General features: G+C 47.0%; 1 protein-coding gene across 1 annotated transcript in view; it reads left to right on the top strand.

Annotated features, from left to right (window-relative positions):
* The first annotated feature begins 780 nt into the window (after positions 1 to 780).
* The window catches only part of Mrvi1 (murine retrovirus integration site 1 homolog), a 112,422-nt gene continuing 99,976 nt past the window's right edge, over positions 781 to 13,226 (top strand). Inside the window, exon 1 of the mRNA XM_013511909.1 lies at positions 781 to 907. The gene's annotated coding sequence lies outside the window, so the exon portion shown is untranslated. The remainder of the gene's footprint in view (positions 908 to 13,226) is intronic.

Here is a 13,226-nt window from a genome sequence, read left to right as displayed (position 1 = left end):
TTCAGGAGAGAGACCGCCCTTCCTTACTGGGCAGGCCACAGGCAGGAAGCCCATACATGCTGATCCAGTACTTATGAGATGCTGGCACTTGGATACCGTCTCATTTCATTCCCCTATTAACCCAGAGAGTTGGGTATTTTCACTGTTATCCCTCTGCCCCCACATACACATGCACTTTACAGATGAGGAGACTGAGGCTCCACAACGCTGACACTACAGGGCTATTAAGTGGGGGAGCAGGGATTGACCCTTGGGGCTGGCGCAGGTCTGGGATTAGCCGAATCTCCCAAGCCCTTCTCTCTGGTAATCCTAAGGGTTTAAGGTGGGAGGAGCCCCAGCCCCCAAATCCTCAGCACAGGAAACATTCCCAGTCTCTCCTGGCTCTGGGCCAGGGTCTTATCCAGGCTCACATGCTTGCTGGGGACTCCAGGGCCATGGGGGGTCTGCAGAGCCCCCGCATCCCCATCAGACCAGGGTGGCGTCCGGCTGCACAAGCCACCCATGGGTGCTGCCATCTACTGTGTAGGCACCATAGGAGGGGCCCAGGGTGAGTGGCTGCCTCACAGGCCCAGCCTACCCTGAGGCCCAAGGCTGGCCGGTGGGTCCCCTGCCCAGAGCCCCAGAGCTAGGCTGCAGGGGGCTCCTGGAGGAGCTCTGGCTCCAAGTCCCAACCCCTCTTGGAGGAGGCGGGCAGCTGAGGCTCTTGCAGCCAGAGGCTTCTCAGCTTGGAGCTCCCGAGCCAGATGTAACATTGACCTTAAATGGTAAAAGCTCCCCAGAGTGAAGAGAGGCTGGCCAGAAGAGGAAAGGGGAATAACTCAGTTTTAGGTAAGTCATAGCTATATCCTAGAATAACCTGCCTCTTCAGCCGGGAGAGAAGCAGCGGGAACCCTTCTCCTCCTTAAAGGTACAGGGTGCTGGGATGGGGGCACTTAACTTGAACTTTCCAGGGGAGCTGGCTTTGGTGGGTGGTATTTTAGCAGAGTGTCTTTATTGTTGCTGACTTAAGATTTAAGTAAAAAGTGAATCTTGCCGGTTGGTCCTAACTTCATTCTGTTGTGCTCCTTCTGTTGGTTGTTGGAGAACACACACGCCTTGGGTGAAGTGTGGCTTCCCACTGGGGCATGCCCCCCTAGCCTCCACAGGGGCCCCTTTGAGGCAGTAGAGTGATTATGCAAGCTCCCAGGCCGGGCTTTCTCCCTTCTGTGCTTCCTGCGTCTCTCCTTCTGTCCCTTGTGCCCCTATGTGTGTGAACCCTGTGCTGGCCCAGTCTGTCTCACCCTTGACCCTGCCCCATCTCTGTCCCTGTCCCTCCTGTCCTGTGTTCTGCTCACAACCCATTTTTATCTCTGTCTCCATCTCTCCTTTTGTCTCCGGCTCCCTCGCTTCCTGTACCCTTGCCTGGCCCCTCACGGGGCTCCATGTTCCGGGTCTCTGCCTGGGCCCAGCCCTGTTCCCTCCAGGGCCCAGGCTTGAAGCTACTCCTAGAGGGAACTGTGCTCAGCCTGGCTCTCTCAGAAGGGAAGGCCAGTGACAGCCACAGGCCAGCTGCCTCGCTCCCTCCTGTGCAGTACACAGTCGTAAAAGCTGGAGAGGCTCTGTAGTTGGTGTAAACATTCGCGCAGCCGGGACCCCTGGCCAGCACTCCAGCCACCCAGAGTGGCAGCTGCTGTTCTAGCACCTCAGGCAGCTCTCAGGGCAGGCTCAGAGTTGGACAGCTGGGCCTGCTGCAGGGAAAAGCAAAAGCTTCCCAGGCTGCTATGCTGGATCCCCAGAGGGTGGTGACAGACTCATGAGGGGGCTAGAGTTGCCTACCTCTACCCTCACACTGTTATGAAGGGGTAACTCAGGTAACAGACTTGCCTCGGGTCATGGAATGAGAAGAAGCAGAGCTGGGACTTGAACTCAGGTCTGCATGACTCTGACGCCAGGGCTTCTGCCCCTCAACAGAACTGTGTGTGCCAAGGTGTCTTGCAATTTTTTTTTTTTTTTTTTGGTACCAGGAATTGAACTCAGGACCTTGTACTTTCCAGGCAGGCACTGTGCCACTGAGCTATATCCCCGGCCCTGTGATTTTTGATCTAATGGACAAAACAGTTGGCATTGTCATGTTTGTTTGCTTCATGATTCAGTGGTGTGTGTGTGTGTGTGTGTGTGTGTGTGTGTGTGTGTGTTCCCACACATGTGTTGGGGGTGGTTGTATCCACAACTAATTGTCACTCTACTTGATGGTAAGTGAGGCTTCCCTAGGTCATCCAGGGAGGAATCTATCTGCCACTTGCTACTACGTGATCAGTCAGCCCCGTACATATATTTTCGGTGAGAGGGGAAGGAAACAGGCAGTGCTTTCCAAACATTGAGCACTGTTTTAAGTCTTTTTTGCACCATAACTCACTACTGCTGCAGCCTGGGACTATTACTCAGCAGGGACTATACCATCCTCATTTGATGGCACCACAAGTCACACTGCTGGCATTCGACCCTAGACAGCTGTCTCTGGAGACGGGGCAGCAGTGCTAGGAGTGATGTATTACAGGTGAGGACACTGGGGCCAGTAGGAGAAAAGGGCTTGTCTAAGTCACCCAGCCACCAAGAGGCAGAGCAGGGGATTTGAGCAGCATCTTGGGTGAATGTTGTTAGGGCCTTGTGACAGCTTCCACTGAAACTAAATTCCCCAGGGGCCCAGGAGAATGATTGTTTTGGGATGAAGAGTTTGTGTGCCCCTGAGAGAAAGCTGGAATGTGTTCCTGATGCACTGAGCTGCCCAGAATGGGTTCTCGGCTTCCCTGACGGCACAGCCTTTTTGCTCTGCAGTCTGTGTAACGAAGGTGGACAGATGTACCTGCACCTCTAGCAAGAGTAAAGACTGAACCCAGAGTTTTTCACTGTGTGTCCAGCTCTCAGAATGATGCCAGGAGCATGCCAAGTACTCAGGATGAGTTATCTTTGGGTGCATAAATGGACATAATGTTTATTACGAAGTGTGTCCTGGTTAAGCAGGGCCCTGGGTTCATTACGCACATATTGCTGGTGGCCAGCTTCTTCTAGTCTGGCTTCAGAGGATGCAAGGGGGAGGTCTCCATCATCCAGCCCACCTGCCACCGCTCCTGGTAGTCCCACAGAGCCACTGGGCTGTCTCACAGCTTCCCTACTTGACAGTCGCCAGAGCCAGGTGGATGGAGAGGAGGGCGCCTGGAGCCCTCAGATTCCATCCCTGCCCCTGTGCCTTGGGGCGCTCCTGAGTCAGGGGAGGGAGACGGAGCAGGGAGAGGTGGTACAGTGAATGCAAAAGGAAGCAGGGGGAGGAAATTGATATTAATGAATTGAACTCTTACTTTGCACCAAGATCTAGGTAAGATTATTTAATTTAACCCTGTGTTAGAGATGAGCACCCTGTGGTTCTCAGAGGCACCCAGATGCTGCGGGATTCCAGCTCAGGTTGCAGCCATCCAAGATGGCACTTTCTGCATTAGATGTCACCTTGCCTCTCCTTAGCTCAGGGCAACTCTTGAGTGTCGCAGTCCAGATCACGGGAGAAGCCAAAACAGGGAAAGAGGACGGCATGTTTTCCCTGTGGGCTTGGAGGCCAGACTCTGAGTTGAGGTCACAGCCCAGGACAGTCTCATCTGAGCACCTTCAGACCTTGCAATGCGTTGCAGAGGTGACGCCTGCTCATGACAATGGATGAACTCCACCTTCTCTGCCAGAGCTCTCTCTAGGGGAGACAGAAAGCAGGTGGCAGCAGGCAGTGAGATGGAAAACCTTCTTTCCCAGCCAGTAACAGATGTAAGAACAAAGCAAAGCAAAGCAAAACAAAACAACAGTTTGCTAAGGCTGGGTTTAGCTCTGGTTACTTTCTTCTATTACTTCTCAAAAATATGTAATTTTTATTCATTTTTTCTGGTCTACGTTCCTTGTCCAATTTTCTTAGGCAATATGAAAGTGAGCGTGAATAAGAAATCTAGAAATAAATATAAAGATTTAAAAACCCTCCAGAATTCCATCACTCAGAGATCAGTACTGTTAATATTATAGCATGTTTCTTTTTTATATTTAATTTTTTTTTATTTTAAAGAGAATAAAAATAAGGAAAAACATTAAAAATGATACAGAATTTTAAAACAAGCTGATAGGCGATCAATAGTGGTTGTTACATTGCATATTGTTATCTTCAAAGTAGTTGTTCAGATTACCAGATATAAGCATGTAAAATTGGTCAAAAAGTTAAGCATTAACTGTTCCTTACAATAAACCAATAGAAATTAGTAGTACAATTATCTTAGCTACTATGTATATATATATATGATTTTTTCCCCTTCTTTCTTTTCTCCTTTCGCTAGCAGTTTCTTTCCCTCTCACAATATCCATTGTACCTTTTGGGTTTTATTTTCAGATTCTCACACTAGGGAAACAATGCGATGTTTACACATGCGGGTCTGATTTATTTCACTTATGAGTATGGTCTCTAGTTGCATCCATTTACCTATAAAAGTATGTTCTTTTTTTATATTTCTCTATACTTTAGAAAACTGAGCTCTTACTGGAAATGTGATTTTGTAGTCTTTATTTAACTACGCATTCCATTGTAATCATTTTCTTTGCGTCACTGAATATCATTTAAAACATTTTTCAATGGCTGGATAAAATTCAGTCATTGTAGCTGTGCACCAATTTGATCACCCTTCCTGACAAAATGACAGCAGGTCTCAGGCGGGGAGCTCTTGGTATGCATTAGCAAGCATTTAATATCTGTTCCATTACATTTATTTTTACCATAGCTCTCTACTTGTGGTAAGCGGTGCAGATTTTCCCATTTAAGACAGGGACATAAAGTTTCCCTTTAAGTAAACATAATGATGGTGGTAGCTAGCACTTACTGAGCGCTTGCTGTGTGTTAGGTGCATTTTAACGCTTTCCATGCAGTAGCATTAGAACAGCTCAGCAGCTCCTGGAAGTAGTTATCGTCGTTATCTTCAGCACACAGACAAGGAAACTGAGGCACAGAGAGAGTAAGGAACTTGCCCAACAACACAAAGTAATAAATGGCAGAGCTGGGATTTCAGTCTTGCCTTTTAGGCTTATGGTTATTAAAGTGAAATAATATCAAGCAAATAAGTGTATACATGAAACACGGACATGAGTAGAGAAAGAAAAACCGAGTGGTGTGCAAATGACACTAGTGGCTGGGTGGAGTTAGGGTATCTGAGTGTAGGGTGCTGGTGACACTGAGCCTTCCTAGCAAAACAAAGGGAGAGGCTGGGAGCGGCTGATCACACACTACTTGCAGCCTGGCCGTAGGGGTGGGGTGATGTTCCCAGCGTGGCCTCCCTGGGGAGGGACACAAGGCCAGAGAGTTCTGCTGCTGACCCACCAACCAAGAGGATGCTTCAGGAAATCCCAAGGCTCCAGTCATCAGAGGGAAAAAGCCTGAAGATCCCCCGGACTTTGCTTGTGCCAGTGTGGTTCAAGGCTCACTGGACCTGCCTGGGGACATGGGCTCTGCAGTGGTCAGCAATTCCCTCATCATCACAATGGAGCGATGACGCCTCATGTCGGAAGCAGCATGGTCCCCTGGTGCGAGGTGTGGACCCTGCCCTGGCCACTGGGCTCTGTCACAGACAAGCTGCAGCAGTCTCTCTGAGCCTCAGCTTCCTCTCCTGTAATAATGACAGTGTCCACTTTGTAGGGTTAAATCTTGTCCAGTATCTATTCCTGGAACTTAGTACGCATTAGCTATTATTCTAGCCTCCATCTGTCCCTCTCTGAGGATCCCACCAAGAAGACTCCTGTACTGTGTTTGAGGCTCTGAGTATCCATAATCCAGCGTCATGTTTTTACCTCTAAATAATCCCACCTCCTGGGGAGAGGGGCAGATTTATTCTCTGGACTATCAGACTTTGGTACCTGGAGTGGTCTTTAAGGAGGCCCAATAAATAACACTTCCTTCCTTCCCTTAAGTTTGAAGGCCTGTTGACATTCCGAAGCCAGTATCCACCATGTGACTGATAGAGCTGGTGCTGGGGAATGTGGATTATGTGGACAGGCAAGCAGGTTTTCTGGCAGTGCATTAGACAAACTAAGCACAGCCCTTTGCAGTGGCCTGCAGTGGAGACCGGGCCCTCCTCTAACCTTGGAGCCTAGAGAAGCTGAGCAGAAAGTGCATTTCCTGTGTGCTGTTCGTTCCTTTGGGAAGGGGCAGAGGAAAGGATTGAGCTCAGATGCCTGCTGGGGATCTTGTTCGGTGTGGGCCTTCCCTGGAGAAGACAGGCATCTAACCAGAAGCATCTGGAAGTATTTCTTTTTCTATAGAAGTTCCATTTAGGCGACTCCAGACAGGAAGCAAATGATCCCTTAAGTCCTTCCATCTCTGGGTCACTTCCTACGGGTAGACAAGTGAGGATGGGAGAATGGAATTGCCGTGGTTTGAGCAAAAGGTGCATGCTATGCGTTTTAGATGTAATATTTGACCAAATCTATTTGCAAGTCATCTGAGGGAGATGTTTCTGAGTAAACTAACTCAGCGATGTTAGATCCCTTACTCAACACCATAAACTACTAGTTAGTAAGGATGAGCAGTTAAACCAAAAAACCATCAGATCCCAGCCCCCTGCTCTTCGCATCTCTCTGTAGCTTACATGCTGGGTCACAGAGCAAGGGTTTGAGGGGAGTCCAGCCCTTTGTTCCTGCTCCTACAAGAACTAAGCTCAGGAGGCCCTGGCACTGCTGCTCAGGACAGAGTCCCTGAGCCTTGGCCAGGAGTCTGGGGCAGCTGACCTGGTAGTTCTGCTCTACTTTGCACTTCTCTTGTCTTCTTTCAGTATGTGATGATCTTTATCGGGTCTCATAACCTCGTCCATGAACAAGCCCCTTCTTCAATTTAAAAGGAAAATATTTGTCCAAAATCATGAGCGTCCTACTGGCAAGAGATACCTTACTGTGATTCTTGAGTCACTGTGACTCGCTAAGGTTTGTACCCTGCGTGTTCATAGACACTGCCACAGTCACTAGAGGCAGTCAAGAGCAGTGGTTGACCTGGGTTCAGATCCAAGCTCCACAACTCATTATGTGACCTTGAGCAAATGACCTAACCTCTCTGTCATGCTCTTCTTATCTATAAAGTAGGGCTGATTCTCCAGGGGTTGTTGTGAACCTGAAATGGCCTGCTGTACCTAATGCACAGCATGTATAAATACTCAAAAGTAATAATAACTATGTGGGCTCAGCCTAACATCAGACACATGGACCCCTAATCTTCAGGTTTCCTCAAGGGCTGTCTTGTCTTGATATTTTCAATCTGTGTGAGGACTTTAGCCCAGGTAGAAAGAATGTAACATCCTCCTGGGCAAGACACATTTTGCTGTACCCAAGACACTTTTCTCCTTTCCCAGCTGAAGTCTAGTTGGCTTCTGAGTAGCCTCCCGAGGACTTCTTCACCATCCCAGGGGACCTCTAGAGTGCTGTTCCTAAGCTTGGTTATTGACTTGGAGAGATAACACATGTAGGCTGGCTCACAACACTCAAGCTCTACAAGCCTGAGATGTACAAGTCTCAATGGTTATGTGCTAATTTATTGTGGAAGACGATGCTGTCCATGACCACAATGGCTTGGAAGAGAGGGAATTTGGTCAGAGGAAGAAAATTCTGAAGGGTAGTTCACCTCACCGTGATGTGGCTGATGAACTGTCTCTGCCCAAGCAGAGGCTCCCCCAGAGCTCAGGAGGGGTGTCTCTCCTCTGGGAAGTGTAGATAAGCCTTACTCTTTGCTGTAGAAAAGTGCTTTGTACGTGATGGTTTCATTAAATAGCCTGTTTCCAGGCTTTGGTTAGCACATATGAGAAACCTATGTCACACAACTTGAGAGAAAGTTTTAATTTAATGGAAGATATTTCAGAGCCTCAAAAAAAGACATGGCAGCCAAAGCTCAGGACCTGGAGTAGCTCTGGAGGCTGCCACGTGAAAGTGCCAGCCTGTGCTCTCAAGCAGAAGGCTTTAAGGTTTTTTTTTTTAAGTATAAAAGTATATAGTATATCTTTCTTATTAAAATTTTCTGAGCATATGCCTCTATCTCATGTATATTTTAAAAACTTAAATCATTTTCATAAACTATTGTACTAACAGATTAAATATTTTGTAAAACAAAAACAAAACTTCTTAAAGGTGAAAAATTAAATATGAATATTCTGCTTTTTAAAAAATGTAGTGCTCTGACCAAGTTGCTTTAGCATGAAAATATAATTATAGCAAAAGTATAAAGTATAAAAACTGTAGGTGACACCTTTTCTTAATAGCTTCATTGCTTCCGCATGGCAGCAGCAGAGGGTGTTCTGATGCTATGGAATTCACTGAGATGGAATTCAGTAGGATTTGCAGCCACTGTTTGTGTGGTCTCCTTAAACGAGCAGGTATGATGTTATTACTTGTGAGTTAATTACAATAAAATGATTTTCTTCCAAAAAATAAAAAATAGTGCCAAAAATTTTATGCAAACTGATGGATACGATTGGAAGTTTAGCATCCCATTCAGAAAGAAAGGATGCTCTCCCTTGCATGTGAGCTGGTTTTCCTATCTTGTCTCCTTCCCTTCTCTTCTCCCCTGTCTGGAGCTATGCTCTTCTAATTCATTTTTTTCTTTTTCTAATTCATTTTCTCCTTCTCCTCCTCCTTCTCTTCCTCCTCTTCCTCTTCCTCCTCCTCCTCCTCCTCCTCCTCCTCCTTCTTCTTCTTCTTCTTTTTCTAATTCATTTTTTTCTTCTTCTAATTCATTTTGCTTGTAGGTTTAGCACCAGTGGTAGTGTCTTCACTCCACGTTTTTTACAGGAAACTTTTAAGCCACATTTCCATTTTATGATAATTTGGTGAAAACTAGGCAAATTTATTTCATGAATCCACTTAGGCATGTGCAAGTCATGTCATCCTTCACTGAGAGCAAATGAATATATAGGTGTTAGGTGAGTGTCTTAGCATTGTGGAACTGCCCCTGTTCCCTTAGGATGTCTCACAGGCTGGACATGACAGTGATCTTTCACCATAAGGACTGAGTAAGGGCACCATTGCCAATGTGCTTATTAAATATTAAGGATGTTTACTTTGTTCCTACTTTTTAATAAAAATAGCAGTTTCCCATTTTCCTCCTATATTGCACTGGACTGTATTATATTCCCTGGGCTTTGTAAACTCCACTGTGAAGACCACTGCTCTAGGGCACAGGCCCAGCTGGACCAGATTTCAGTGACTCCTAGTCTCTGTCTTAGCTCTTTGGAGAAAGATCCTAACAGGCCCATTTTGGGATCAGTATCCACAGTCGCTGGTCAGGACCATGGGATCTAGCTATGGCCATGGGGAGCCACTCTTGGTATAAAGGGGCCTCTTCTAAGAGGGGAAGTTACTAACTGTAAAAGTGTCTTTGAAGAATACTTTCACTTATTCTTTTGTAATGGCCTTTCTATCTTCCCTTCTGGAAGTCTCAGTTTGTCAAGCTTCCTACCTCCTCAGCAGCATGCATAGAATTTCATTGTACCCATTGCGGGGTTTTCACCTGTTAATACATTGGAGCGCAGCTCCATGTCCTTGCCCTTGTCCCTGTTCATGGCCGACATTCCCAGCTGGCCTAGGGTTCATAGGACTTTCCCTGACTTTGAGGCAAATTGTTTCTCCTGGACCCAGTGGAGGAAAATCAGTGTGGTTGGTGATGGACCTCAAAGGTCTGGTGCCTTAGACCAGGAAACACTTGCAAGTTGTTCCTTTATCACAATTCCTTTTTTTTTTCTTTTGAGACAGGGTCTCAGTATGCAGTTCAGGCTGGCCTTGAGCTCATTTTGTAGCCCAGACTGGTCTCGAACTCACAGTGATCCTCCTGCCTCAGCCTCCCGAGTGCTGGGATTAGAGGTGTGTGCTACCACTTCTGGCCATGATTCCTGCATTTTATTCCTACAGTTTATTTGACGCACAGAATTTGCTTAGGGTCATACTCAAGAAAAGCCTAACTTTTAGAGTCTTTCATTTGCTGAAATCTGCAGGAACTTGCTTCATATGACAATAATATTAATACCAAAACAGCTATTGTTTATTGAGTACCAGCTAAATACTGTGTTAAGTTCTTTGCATATATTGTCTCATATTTTCAGCAGTCTAAGAGATAAGTAATAACATTATCTCCATTTTACCGATGGGAAAATCTAGGCCTTGTAAGGCTGAGTAGCTCACTCATGATCATACTGTTGGAAGGTACCAGAGCCGAGGCATAATGGTCTTGGTGTAAAAGTGCATGCATCCCACCAGCAGATGCAAATTCACACTAGGGGTTTCCAGGCCAGGGGGAGTAGAGACTGGACCAGTAAGATTTCAAAAATGTTAGCTTACCTTGAGTTCACAGAGAAGTTTGAGGGGAAGCTAGCAGCAGGACAAGTTTGCAGCAGGTTCTTGGTAGATGAATGAACAAATGAATGAATGAGTGAACGAATGAATGAGTGAGTGAATGAATAAGCCCTTCCAAGCTTGAAGTTAGTGGAAATCTCCAGCCCCCATCCCTGGTGGTTCTTCCTGAGCCAAGATGAAGAGTGACTATAAGCAGCGGCCCCATGTTCTAAGCCTGGCTGGCTGTGCCCTGGAGCAAATCAGTGCTCCTTTCTGATCCCTCAGTTTCCTCGCCCCAAAGGTCACATGGCCAAGGTCATCTCAGAACAGCAACTGTACCAGACACTGTGTCTGTGACAAGTGCATCAGGACTGCAGTGCCTCAGAAGAGCCAGCTGTTAATGCTCCAAAAGCCCCTGCAGCATTTCTGGGGACAGTTGGGGTGGGTACCAGGTCCAAAGTAAATGGAAGTCTGTGTTTTTAAGAAAACATTTATATCTGAAGAGAACGCCTACTCACTCTCTTTCTTGTTAACAAGGTGCTTGACTCATGCTGTAGACATTTACTGCTCCGATCAGAACCAATGGTCATATTTTTGTCACTACCAAAGACAGCTGCTGGAGCCTGGTCCCCCTTCTCTCAGGTTATAGAACCATCTGCTCTGCACACTCCAGCTCTGGGAGCAGGTGGGTGTCCTTCTGAGACATCAGTGGGGATGCTGTCATAGAAAGATAGAAGGGATGAATCTCAGAGGCATCAGAATTGGGGGCTCCAGCAGGCGTTGGGTACCCATCAGGGCTCCTTCAGTGGAGAGCCAGTGGACCTGAGGTGATCCAAGAATCTGTTCAAGCAGCTCACATTTGCACATCTTTTGGAATTGAAGCATCTGCTGCATCTCACAGATGCTCTGACTGCATCTCACAGATGTTCCTCAAGGACCACGGAGCCTGTTATCTGAATTCTCCAGATGGTGCAGTTTTATACACTACAGTATAGGTAGCAAGACTATGTCCACGTCTCTTGCCCCACCCCAGGTGCCCATTAGCATTTTCGTGGGCCCCAGGCACTTTTGCCTTCCTGGGTTCTTCCTTTCGCCTATGAAAATATGAAAAATTATATTTTATGATTCCACTGGTGGAAAGATGAACTATACTAAAGATATATTGAAATACTTCTTTGACCTAAGAATTTATTCTTTCTTTTGCTTTTGGAATTGAAGCAGTTTCACAGGTCCTTGGCACGGCCCATACTGCATCTAGTAGAGAGCCCTGGCCCTGTCACCAGCATCTGAGACATGTTAGATGTGCAAAGTCCTGAGAGCTGCCTCAGACCCACTGCATCACATTCTGCACCCTAAGAAGACCCCACCTGACCTGCATATGGCAGCCTGAGATCCACTCTCCCTGGTATACTGGGAGTAGCTGGATCACAGGACACACACTGTTCCCCGAATTATAGGGAGAAATTTTACAACAAAATGTCCTACACAGGAGATGCATCCAGCATTAAATACCTGGATGAGTCCTCAGAATTCCTATATGGCCTTTTCTGCCAAGTCCTTCTCCTCCATTACCCAACTGCTGCTGTCTTGCCCTAGAGGAGAAGTGACACCCTGGGGAAAGAAGGGGCATTTGCTTCTGAGTCAGTTCTCCCAGATTTCCTAGGAAGCATTGCCTGTGAGAGAAGAGAGGTGCCAGAGGTGTCCCCTCTTTGTGCTTCAACCCAGGGGTGACAAGGCCCCGTGACCAGAGCCAGTCACATGGCTCCAAGCTCCTACTCTTGCGCACTCTGCCCTCTCATGTCTAGACACACTCTAATCTAACCCTAAAGGGTGTGCTGCCTCCCAAGCTAGTGTTTTGCAGATGACATTTTGAGGTACTCCTTGAACACTGCCTGGTCAAATAAGGTTAGGAAATAGGTCCTTTTGCTCCTGCTTAGAGATTTATATTGCACAATTTCTTCCTAAAGCTCCTGGAGGGGCTGGGGATTTAGCTCAGCGGCAAAGCGCCTGCCTGGCAAGCGCAAGGTCGTGAGTTCGGTTCCCAGTACCGGAGAAAAACCAAAAAACAAAAAAACAAAAAACAAAACAAAAAAAAAAACTAAAGCTCCTGGCATCCCACAGGACGGAAACCTATCTTGTGGTGGTATCCCCAAATGCAGACACATGGAACCCTTATTTTCAGAGCCCCTAACAGTATCACCCAGAAGCACGGTGAATAGAACATGATGTGGGAAAGCTAGGTGGAGGCATTGATGCTTGGCTAGATGTGGGTTGGATTTCACGTTATCCAGAGTCCTCACTCCTTGCAGAACTGCCGAGGAAGGCTTCAAGTGGGCTGGGTCATCCCGAAGGCTTCTCCCGGAGCAGGGAAGCAAAACCTCTGATGGTTCTCAGCCCCAGCTTGGCCACTCCCCAACTCTGTTGCTGTGAAGGACTCACAGCTCCTCATCGAGCCTCGATTTCCTTATCTGCAGAATATCGTCTCCCCCCTAGGAAGGTGAGGGGATTGAGTAAGTAAGGGCATCTCAAGCGTCAGGCACATGATATGCCTTTGAAGAACAGGGAATGGTGTCTCTTGTCTTTTCTTCACAGTTGCCTGGTCCTATATAGATGTAGGACTGTAGGATTGGCAACCTCCGCTGAGCGGGCTGGACACACCTCCACCAGGCCGGGCTGGAGGTCACTGTGCCTCCTTCCTATTCCAAAGAGCTTGAGGGCTCCTCAATCCAAGGATAGTTTCCTCCTAAGAAGAAAAAGGGCTCACTTGGGAGATGGACAAAAGAATAGGGAGGAAATTCAGAAGATGACTGAACTCATCAGAAACACTCAGATTTACCTTCATATCAACATCCAAAGGAACCATTAACCCAGGA

This window comes from Chinchilla lanigera, unplaced genomic scaffold (genome assembly GCF_000276665.1).
Source record: "Chinchilla lanigera isolate Chin_1 unplaced genomic scaffold, ChiLan1.0 scaffold00013, whole genome shotgun sequence".
Lineage (NCBI taxonomy): Eukaryota > Metazoa > Chordata > Mammalia > Rodentia > Chinchillidae > Chinchilla > Chinchilla lanigera.
This window is presented reverse-complemented; position numbering and strand designations above follow the sequence as displayed.